The 12,334-nt window shown below is 41.2% G+C and overlaps 1 pseudogene; it reads right to left on the bottom strand.

Moving 5' to 3' along the window:
- Positions 1-237: 237 nt before the first annotated feature.
- LOC149248183 (endoglucanase 17-like) lies at positions 238-6,752 on the bottom strand (annotated as a pseudogene).
- Positions 6,753-12,334: the final 5,582 nt, after the last annotated feature.

Here is a 12,334-nt window from a genome sequence, read left to right as displayed (position 1 = left end):
AAAAAGTATTGTAATACTCTTTTTTCACATTTTATAAAGGAGACACAACGAGGCAAACCAGAATGTATGGATTCATTCAACCTGTTTCTAGAAACATTCATGATTTATTTCTTGAGAATCCATAATGAAAAGTTAAATGCCACCCTCTGAGAAAATTTAAAGAAAATGAAAAGTTAAATGTCGCCCTCTGAGAAAATTTAAAGAAATGAAAAGTTAAATGCCGCCCTCTGAGAAAATTTAAAGAAATGAAAAGTTAAATGCCACCCTCTGAGAAAATGTAAAGAAACGTGTCAGGATTTAACATCTCTGGGAAATCACGATGGATGTGCGCTGAAAAATGCAAGCGCGCCAACGAGAGGAGTGTTGATGTACATCTTGGGCTCCGATTGCCGAAATTTTGTTCGATCGTCTGGAAACTGGTCGTGTTCATCTGGTCCTCCAATAACTGCTCCCATCAGAAGATTAGGATTGGAACCATTTCTATGGACGTAACGAAACCACTTTTGCATGCAATGAATTCCGGGTGATCGACAATAGAAGGCAGAGATGAGGCTCTATGATGAATCCGTCGGGGAAGCGGGAGCCATATCCCACCATGTATGATAAATTCAGAGGATTATCCCCTAATATATAATCAATCTGCAACTCCATAATGGCGATACACCAATGTCAAATGCATTCTTGACTTCTACCAAGAACCAGTTACAGTGAAGTAGGTGGTGCACCTACCTATCGTTTTGCAAAGGCGCGAATCCTTGCCGAAGTTGCCTCCACGCCCCCACACCACAACACTCGAGACGCGTCGCTCAGGTACTTGGCATACGTTAATGCCAAAAACGATACTGACGTCGCAATCTTCATATTGCTTGCATTACTTTTGTATATGAGCCCACCTGTAACACAGCATCTCTCCAATTAGCTTATTCATCTTCCCGCAGCAGCACGATGTACACAACAAACATACAAAATCCCGGGAAAAAAAGAAAGAGAGTCTATTAGGGGAACCTGGTGTGTATTGAACATGTGGTCGATAAGGTGTTTGAGGAAAGAGGGCACAAATGAACTTGTCAGCGTATCCCTTGTATGGTTTTAAGAACCATCCATTCTCGGACAAATACTCCTACGTAGAAAAAGATACACGAGTATAGATGGCTTTGAAATTCAATACAGTTGATATGAGCACCGTGAAGCTGCATGGAGTGATTACCTTGGTGAGCAGTACATGAATGCCAGCATGCTTATTGTTGCATCCAAATTCATGTAACTCCTCATTGTCTCCCAGTGTTTTGCCATTGCTATCAATGTACTGCAGATACGAATTGTTGGCCGATGCTTTGTGCAACCATGCAGCAGCCCACAACAATTCATCCTGAAACCCCATTAGTATTAACTGGAAGTTAGGTTGGGTATTTTGACGGGACTTTTCCGGGTGAGAATAAATGAAACAGAAAACTTACTTGGTATCCATCAAAGCCGCAGTTAAATGAGCAAACTCCAGACTTAAGGCTGTCACAATAAGATCCCATGTATCTATCTGCAAAGTCGAAGAGCTATGGAGGACAAATACGCGTACGAATGGAATAAATAAGTAGCGGTCTACTTAAATTCAATATTAATGGCATTACCAATCTCACCGCCCATTAAATGACCGAACTCCAGCACGCTCCAGGCTAACAGCGTAGTACTAAAAGCCATTGGAAACGTAAATTTTACGTTGTCGCCTGCATTGTAATATCCTCCAACCAAATCAACCTGTATTCAGTTCAGTGATTAGGTCATTGAAATCATATGAAAAGCTGAACCGTGCAACCAGTTATCTGATCTGCGGGTTTAAAGCAGGAATATTATGAGCAAAAATTGCATACATTCTAATCAGATCCATCTTTAAGGGCATTCAACGATCGAAAGCATCTGACATGGAGTGTCGATGATCGCTTGGCCTCTCTTTGCTGAACAGAGAATGAATGCCTTCCTTCTAGTGAAGGAGATGAAGGTGGGCATTGAAGCGTAGAAGGGCGCAGATGCATTGGTGAAGAGAGAGGAAGTGGAAAGAGCGGCGAGGGAATTAATGGAAGGAGAGGGGGAATGGAAATGAAGAAGGGGATGGCAAAATTGAGGGGAAGGCCCATCATTGAGTGACAACTGTCTTAAGGATGGAAAACATTCCAATAATCTGAACCGCCTACAACATTTTTCACCGATGATCTAATGGCTGGAGTTTATTCCATCGTCTAACAATCGATCTAAGGGCCCATAACGAGACACCGCGGCATGGAGGGGAGTTCCTTCCAGAGGGAACGCCTTACGGCGTAATTATTTGTAAATATGTTGAGTGAAATTCCAAGTTTCATTAGTGAAATGTGAAAGGTCATCATGTTATGTAACGAGTTGTTTATAAAGAAGTTGAAGAGTCATGAGTGTAGTCAAAGAGTCACACAGGGGAATGTCAAGGGTTACCCTACTCTTTGATATAAATAGAATTTCATAACTCATGGAATGAGCTTTTTGGAGCCAAGATTTTGGCTAGGCTTAGGCTTAGAAAAGGCTTGGGAGTATTGTGACGAGCCTTGGCTTCTCCACAACATAGAGCAAGAATAATTCTTTGGAGGAGCAGGTGTTCTTGACTGTAATGTTCCACTGGGGTTAGTGGCCGTCAATGGCATATGTATGGATGGAATTTTCACTTATAATAATAATAACATAGCCAACACACTTTCATGCATATGTCATTATTTTAGTTGGACTATTCTGGTAGCTTTAGCAATGTATGTTGTTTAACTTATGAATTTTCTTATGAACTACTTTATATGCAATTGTATGAATCTTGTTGAATGTGTGTTGTTGGATTAACTTGTCACTTTAATTTGTGGACTATTCCGAATAGCTTGTGATATCATTTTGCTCATGTGTTCCTTTCAAGCTATGTACTATTACATGATTCTAAGGGGAACACTTCCTTTTACCCTTTGTATGTTAGATATGCCATGCATCTCACTTGATTCATTGCAAGGTCAGACACTTGCTTCAACCCAAGATTATCATACTTATCTATGCGCGCTACCGCGTTCAAGGCATTACATTACCACCCACTATTGGGACTCCTACTCCAAGTGGTCTGAGGTCTAGATGGGACTTCTTATGGGGCATATCCCCTAAATGTTGGCAGGTTCAACACTGTCAACAAATCCTATACGTGGGGAAAGGATGATCCATGTCCCACCAACATGTCAACCATAAATCGTAGGGAATGAGAATCCTACATGTGGGGAAGGATGAACCACGTCCCACTAACATGTCTGCACGTGACAACCAACATATGCCTATTTGCATCTCTCATTGGGGTGTTCCCAGGAGAAGGAAAATCACTCATCTTTATTATATTACATAGGAGAAGGTGAGCCACTCATCCTATGCATATCTCATCAATCATAGGGGAAGGTGAAACACTCACCCCATGTGTCATATATCAACATGGGGTATCATAGGGGAAGGTCATTGCTCTAAAGAAATATAATCTTGACTTTACCATGAGGATATGTAAGGAAGATAGTAATCAACTCATCAAATCAACAATGATGGTGCTTGGTATATTTCCAATGTACCATATCAAAACAAAGTGGTACTTGATGCCAATATTATTGAAGTGTTCATGGAACATGGATTCCTTGAAATGTGAATCCCACTCATATTATAACAATATAAAACGGGGTTTTCTAGCACGTGCTTAAATGGTTTACTGAAGGGCTTCCTAAAATGACTTCATAATAAGCCATACTTGCTGATTTAAACTTCCATGCTGATCCCAGATTTCATACTTTGATTTATCCATGAAGTGAAGTGGATTCCAAGAGTTATAGCACTTAGATGTGCACTTTCCATTTACCATACTATCAAGCCAACCAAATTTTGGCAATGTAATTCATACCAAATAATCACAGAAATATCTCAATAAGTAGCGATCCTTTATGGGGCTTATTCATGGATCCACTCAGAGTCTTCATATAGTGACCACATACATTGAATATGTTCGGATCAAAAACTTCTCCATCTTATCAGACTTTTAATCTTAGGGTCTTTCATTTGAACCCCTTATGTTGATAAAAATGGAACTCCCTCTTACACTGATAAATGAGAGGGTCATCATATGTTGGACGAATGTTATCAATAGTTATATGCAAATATCAAACATTGTAGCTCCCTGTTACTCAAAATGTACCTATCGAGCTATCTGCAACTTTCCATCAATCCAGGGATTTTATAGCTCCCACTGAAGCCTTGCTTTAGATGATTTCCTGAGCTTCCCATATGGGAGATAAGAATAAACATCTAGGAAGCTCCAGTTTAAAGAGGAACATTCTAAAGAATCGTCATGGTTCTTCTTCAATTAGGAGAAGAAATCCTCCTTTGATATTATTTCAATGAAGTGCCATGAACTTCTTTTTCCATTGATCTTCAAGAATGGAATATTCAAGTGTGTTTCACCCCTTATCAAAGTCAAAGGTGTTGCAATTTAATTTACTAGTAGATCTCTGTAGCTTCTTCATAGTAGATGATATTTCAAAAGATATGTTCTCCAAAGTTTACATCTATCTTGTTCACAACCTTGTTTGTGAACAAGACTATAACACAGTCATCAATATACTAGGTCTACAACATATCACAACTACTACTGAACTTGTAATGATGTCATACAAAATGTTGGACTGAAAAGAGATAGTAAATGATGTTGAATTGCATATTTTGATATGTCATACATAGGTAGTGACACACATAGTAGAACTGATGCTGCATATAACCAAGAGTCTTTACTGCACAGGGTTCTATCCTTGATAGCTATAGGTCTTCATACTTTCAGGAAGACCCTAGCATTACCCAATATATCAACAATGTCAAATACTTATTTCATTGCATCAATAGGTAATCATCATGGTCCATACAAGCATTGTTCTATTAACAAGGTTTCTTAGCATTGTTCCTAAGATAATAATTGTTTAATACAATTTATGTAATAACAAATCCCTAGCAACACTTCCCTATTCATGTTCAACCTGTGAAGCAAAATTTGTCCCTGATATGAATGTTACAGGTTCCATGAAGTTCACTACAACATTTTTATGATGATGTGTATCAGTGGTACAACCTTTAAACAACAAAAAGAGGGGAAACTTTACTGCTTATCAACACAAGTGATCATATTTCCATGAAAACTCTTCAAGAAGCCAATTTCCAACATGAACTTTAGTCACAGATTAACTTCAGAAAATTTCCCTGAATCTGTTGTCACTGATACGTTTGCAAAATGACTTTCCATTCAAAAATATGATACCTTTTCCCTTCGACTTCAATCTTGAAGATGTTTCATTTGAACCTGAGATTTGAATGATGTCATATTTCAAGAGAGAGAGAAGGCCAAATAATTTTTTCAACCAAGATCGACACACCACAACATCATAAATATGTGTCTTTGAAGATAATGGCACTACAGTTTGATATCATGGTTAGAGTAAGAGTTAGGGTATGGTTGTACAAGAGATGAGATGTTGTAAAACTCTAGATAATGCATTGAACCCTTATTACATAATTTGGGTTGCCTTACTAACTTAAAAAATTAATAAATCAATCCTAAAACTCTTTCATATTAGTCAACATCAAAATTTGGGATTTTTCCCCAAAACTAACACAACGGAGCCCATCCCAATAGGCCCCCAACACAAAGACCATCACTCACTCTTGAGTCACTCAGCTGGCACAGAGATATTACTATGAAGGTCACTCAGCTCCACCTGCACCATGGCTACTTCAGCCGTGCTCTACATGGCTCCCTAATTCACCTATTCGACTAACTGTTCTATGGCAGGTCCTTCGCTATCCTTCTTGATCCTCTATTATGTAAGCTGCAAGTTCGCCAACTTTTCCTGTATGTTGGTGGAGACTTGGTAGGCTTCTTCCAACCAAGGATCCAACTGCGCCTTAAGGATTGCCTCTTTTTTCTGTGTTGCTTCCATTTGTATAAGAAGTTTCTTACCCTATTACAACTTGGTGAGGCCCTATGCTGTAGCCACTGAGCACGCCATTTCCTGCACTTCGTCATACTACTGCTAAAGCTCACAGGTCTCTATTTCGAATCTCTACAGGTTGGTATCTTCCTGCAAGGTTGTTGCTACTTCCATGGCCTGCTCAAACAACATTTTGCAATCCACAACCACAACATCCACAGTGGATATTACATCCTTAATAGTAGCTTCACGTTGTTCCCTAACTTCTAGCAGGGTCGAAGGCTATGACTTAAGCTCTAGTTCTATGATTTTCATGTTGATCTTGAATTGAACTCAGGCCACCTCTGCCTTAGCATTGGAGACACCCGCTGCAAGTTTCTTGATCTTGGCCTCAAGCGGCGCCTCCTCAAGTATGTGAAACTCCAGCACTGTCATCCAAGCCTCTGCAACCGCGACCGCCAGCTAGGTGCTCTACGCCTAGATCATCTCTTTTGCCTTTAGGGCCTCCATATTTTCGGCAAACATTTTCTCATTGTTCACTCGATATTCAGTTATGAGGCTGAGAGCACGCTGCTCCCATGTTTGTAACTCTGTTGTCACACCTGTCTGCAGAGTGTGAAGATATTCATTGGGGAGCACTGCAAGGTTGAGGCCGATGTTCTTTAGAGTACTCATGATGACCTTATCATCGGTAGATTTTGTGCTCAAGGACCCTTCTTGTAGCACGACTACTCGAAAATCCACTGGCCTGATCATCTCGGCAACCTCACTAGTCCCTAGAGCTAGACTCATCTGTGTGGCGCTCACCAACCCTGCGCCCACCTAGACCCTGATCATCTGGATCAAAAACTTGTGCAAACCCTTTTGAAGAGTGCCTAGCGACTGCAGATGCTTTTGTTGGAACTACTGCAATAGTTCCGTTGTGGTGTCACACACTTTATCTCCTATCTCATCGAGATCGCCTTCTGTGAGTGCAATGTGATCGAGCGGTGGCTTCATCGCTTTTGATTTCTTCTAGGGCCCCTCCTTCTGTTGTTCCTTGTACCTCTTCACCCAAAATGGGGTGCTCTGTCCTTCATCCTCACCACTGCTCTAACTGTTCTTCTTCCTCAGTTTGTGGTGAAGGGGATTTACCGCTTTGCTTGGAGTCACGTTGTTCTTGTTCAACCTGCTGCTTTGTAGTGCACTCCTTTTCCAGTCGGACCTCCTCCTTAGCCTCCTTCCTGCACTTCTCGGCCAACTGCTGGACAACCAACTTTGCTGCCTCCTTCTTCTTCTTCTCCGCAGAACTCCCCGCGCCTTTGCTGGTACCCACGACCAAATCGGAGAGTGCCAATCTATAGCCCAGTGCTTGATGACTTCCTAGATGGAATCATCTGTGGAAAGATAGGGCAGATCAAACCACTTTTGTTGCGGATCCTTCTGCACCCTGATATCGACGCGTTGGAAGTCTACTTTGAACTCTGTGTACTCTGAAAAATGATCAAACACAGTCAGGGACAACCATGGCTAATGGTTAATGGCCATGCGAATGCTCACCTCCATCAAAACCCATAAATTTTGTCTCTATGACCCGTGCAAATTCCTTCATGGCCCATAAGGAGGCAAACTGGGCAACCTCTAGTAATCCTTTCTCCAAGGGAGGAAACTGACTATCCTAAGCGACCTCGGCGCTATAGGCATAGGAGCTGGAGCCTCCATGCTTACAACTTCTGGAGCCACTCCTTTGGAGGCAACAGTTCCTCTGGTACTTGCAGTCTCACCTGGTTCGGACATAGTGCTAAGAATAAGTTGTTGGGTATCATTAGGTAAAGTGTCAAACATAGAGCTTGCGACCAAATCTACGAAAAACTGAGGATTCATAAACGACGTATAGAACAACTCAAAAATTCTAAGGATGCAAAGTGTTCTCTGTTGGATGGCCATGCATAATTTATAGGCGAATTTGAATTCAAATCTGACCATTCCCCCCAAAATCCGTCCATAAATGTTGATTTGGCAGAAGATCTTCAAAGATTTCAGCCTTAAATGTCGCCCCCCTGCTCCTCTTAACCATCTCCTAGCTGTCAAATCATGAATAGTGATTGTAATTGTCATTTTCTAGCTATGTTGTGCAGTATCTCCCCTCATAGTGTAGCACCCTTCGTGCACCTTTTGGTACTGTGACATCACCCTTTTTCACGAAGCCCTTCTGTCGCATAGTTCCACCAATGGGGCAATGTAGTTTATAGTCTCACACTCCCTTGCAACTACTTGGAGTGCTAAGACTACCCTGCCATCATGTAATCATTGATCTAGATCCCCTGTGTATGGCTTCAACTAGATTCCATTTACCTTTCCCAGAAATGGTTCTCCATTCAACTTTGCGAGCTAAACTGCGCCTCCATTTGTAATTTCTTTGATGACATATGGCCCCAGCCAGTGCATCTAATACTTTCCTTGAAACTTAGGGACTTGCTATCATATAATAAAACCAAGTCATTTACCTTGAAGGTGCACAGTTTCATGTGTCGGTCATGCCAAGATTTTTCACATTCCTTCTAAACCTATTGATGGATTCTAGCCAAAAACCTATCTTCTTCGAGCTCCATTAGTTATGCAAGTCGTTCTTCTAAAGCTCCACGATCCACCATTTCTGTGAAAACCATTATGCATGGGCTAGGCATGATATATTCCATAGGCATTACAGCCTCTACACCATAAACCAATCGGAAAGCCATCTGACCGGTTAGCCTTTTGCAAGTAGTCATGTATGCCCATAATACCGCTGTTACACGCATGTCCCAATCACTCTGTTGCACGTTGCAAATCTTCGTCAGCACATTCTCCAATATCTTATTGAAAGCTTCAAATGTTCCATTGGCCTGACGGTTATATGGTGTACTTTTCTAAGGGTAAACTTGGAACTCTTCTCTCAGTGTGCTAATTGTTTCATTGAGGAAGTGTTTACCGCGATCACTCATCAATACCTTTGGGCAACTGAACCTGGTAAACAAATATTCAAACAAAAACTTTGTTGTTTTTACCCCTGTACAGTCCTTTACAGGCTGTGCCTCCACCCATCTGGTCAAATATTTTCTCACAGTGATGATGTAGCGTGCACCTGTTTTCTTACTTGGGGGATGAATCGGTCCCACAAAATCAATTGCCCATTTATCAAATGGTTGTAATGACACCTTCAGATTCAGAGGTAGCTCATCCCTTCGCAACAATCTACACGTTCTTTGGCATGGATCGCATGCCCTACAATATGCTTTAGAATATTTATGCAATGTCGGCCACTATAACCCAGCGCGCAAAACCTTCTACATTGTTGTTTTTCCTGCATAATTCCCTCCTGCAGCTCCTCCATAAGCCTCTACAAGGATGTTGTTTCTTTCAAAATCGGGCACATACCGTCGAAGTATCTCATCTGATCCAATTTTATACAAATATCTGGAAATTACTGAGAAATTAGCTGCACGTACTACCAATTATTTCTTTTGTTGACTGGTGTAGCCTTCTGGAGCTATCCCTGTGGTCAAAAAATGGATAATATTTGCAAAGTGGTTGTCCGCTACACACACCACAAATAGTTGCATGTTGGGCAACCCTTCCTCCAAATTAGTAGGCTCCTCTCCTGTCTCAATGCATGACAGATGGTTAGGTCCTGCATTCAACCTTCCTGGTTTCACAATTACCTCAAAATCATATTCTTGGAATAACAACAACCATCTGCATATTTCCCCCCCCCACCAACACAGGCTTATTGACTAGATACTTCAATGCAGAATGGTCTGTGTACATCTTGAAATGTCTGCCCAACAGATAATGTCTAAATTTTTGGAGCATGTACACCATAACGAATCCTTAGCGTTCTATTGTCGAATAATTCTTTTCAGCCTTTAAAAACGTTCTGCTCGCAAATTCTATAGGATGATCTATCTCCCCTTCACCATCCTGTGTCAATACTACTCCCAACGCTATACACTAGGCATCAACGTGCACATTGAATTCCTTCTTCCAATCCAGGAAGACCAATATCGGTGTGATGACCATTTATTCCTTCAAGACATCCAGACTACGCTGACATTCTTCATCCCAATAGAATGTAGCATCCTTCTTTAGCAACTTCTCCATGGGTGTAGTAATCTGAGCATAAGCCTTGATGAACTTACGATAATACCCAGTATGGCCCAGTGTTGCACGCAACTATTTGACACTCCTAGGGGCTTCCAAATTAATTTTACCATGATCTTGGTAGGTTCCACCATGATTCCTTGCTTACATACCACATGACCCATCAAAATACCAAAGGGGACACAAAACAAGCACTTCTTCAGGTTCAACATGGTCTGATACCTTCGGCACGTATCCAACATTAAGCACAGACTGGCTACGTGGCACTTTACTAGCCCAAACATTGTCCAGTCATCAAATTATACCTCCAAGAATTTATGAATAAATTCTTTGAACATCGCGATGACTATGCGAGAGAATGTTGTCGACACATTCTTGAGTCCGAAGGGCATTACTATGTACTAAAAACACCCCATTCCATTGCGAGGGTTGTTTTACTCCTATCTTCTGGTGTGATCTTGATCTAATGGTATCCGAAGAACCCATCATTAAATGAGTAGGTTTCATGTCCTCCAAAATTGTCCAGGACCTCATCAGTAAATGGTGTCGGCAAAGGATCACGAATGTAGGGATTGTTAAGCTTTCTTAGATCTACGCAAATCCTTGTCTCTCCCTTCTACTTCTTTTCCTGAACTACCATTGGTCTCACCCAATTAGATTTCTCCACTAGTTCAATAATACCCACCTCGAGCATCTTTTCCAACTCCAAGCGGACCTTTTCCTTGTATTTGGGATTAAGGCGATATGGCCTCTACTTAACGGGCTTCACGTCCAGTTTCAGGGTTATTTTCATCACTCCCAAATCGCTTATGATGCCTTTCAAGCCCGAAAAATTTGTAGGAAAAAGATCCTCGTACTCACGGAGTAACTCAACAACTTTATCCACTATGGTATCATCCCAATAATCTCTGATCTTCGCGAATATAGGCTCTGCTTTAGTACCGATATTTACCTGCCTAGTCTTCAATGGTGTGGTGAAATCCGAGTTCTCTATCTATGGACCTTCAACCTCACGATGGCCTTCTGCTTCTAGGATATTGATATTCCTTGAATCCTCGTCCTCCACTTCAGTAGTCATATTATAACATTCCAGGACATGGCACAACTGGGTGCTCCAATCGGGTTGAACCAATTCCAAAGGATCCTGTAGGATTCGGAAGATCACTGCCTTAACCTCCTGCAGTGCCTCATCAATGCTTTTGAATCCATATTCAAAACTAAATGTCCTCATGAACCCTTCTCTTAAGACATCCCACTCTACAGTGTCATGGCAGAGCTCCATTTCCAAATATCAATTCATATGGATTATGTCCAGATTGTGACAAAATAAATGCACCCTTTCTGGCTATCGCTCCATTCCATATACCTTAGTCCATTTGGCCAAATGATCGCATGGGTCATTCCTCCCATCATATTTCTCAGTTACCCGTACTTTAGGACAACCAAATTGCATTCTCATTGTTATCACTCAGGTTGTCCTTAAGCTCCGAAAAGGATACGGCTGAGGTAACCACAGACCAACTTTGGACTGCAGGTACTAGCCAACCTGCAATCAGAGAGGGCTCTCTCTTTTAGATTTAGCTTTGTTTGAAATGATTTTAGGCTAGGTCTTGGGTTCAGAGGGTTTTTGTTTTATTTTCGGTGGGAAAATTGATGTTTTCAGACAGAGAGGCAAGGTATAGTCTGGAAGTTTCAAACCATTGGGCATGGAGTCAAGGAGGAGAACTGTTGTTGCATTTCTTGATAACAGTGAGGGAAAATGGAGCAAGATAGCTGAGCATGAAACAATGTTTCAGGTTTAAGGGATGGAAAGAAGTGCTAAGTAATGAGAGGTAGTTAAGAATCTCTCAGTTATGCTTAACAAGGGAAAATGACAAGGCGCTACCTAGGGGCAGTTAAGAATCCCTAGATAATTGGCAAACACAGGTGAATCGGGGTAAACATGAGCCAGAAGGAATTCATATTCATAACCAATTCAATCAGAGGAAAAGATAAAGAAATAACATAAATTGAGCATAGAGAGTATTTAAACTAATTCTAGGCTATTCTTTCTTTCTGCTATTTAGATAGTGATAACAATAAAACAGAGGTAAGATGCACTTATTGCTTCAGGCTGCAGTGCAAGAATTCCAAATTCACTTCTTCAAAACCATTAGACACAGAGCAGACAGTCTTTCCTTCAAGCCTTTCAGCAGTCTTTGATTACAGAAAACATATCA

This window comes from Pinus tabuliformis, chromosome 7 (assembly GCF_031772625.1).
Source record: "Pinus tabuliformis cultivar Carrire ecotype Pingquan chromosome 7, CPIR1, whole genome shotgun sequence".
NCBI classification, from domain to species: Eukaryota; Viridiplantae; Streptophyta; class Pinopsida; order Pinales; family Pinaceae; genus Pinus; species Pinus tabuliformis.
The sequence above is the reverse complement of the archived record's forward strand: the minus strand, read 5'-3'. Positions and strand labels throughout refer to the sequence as shown.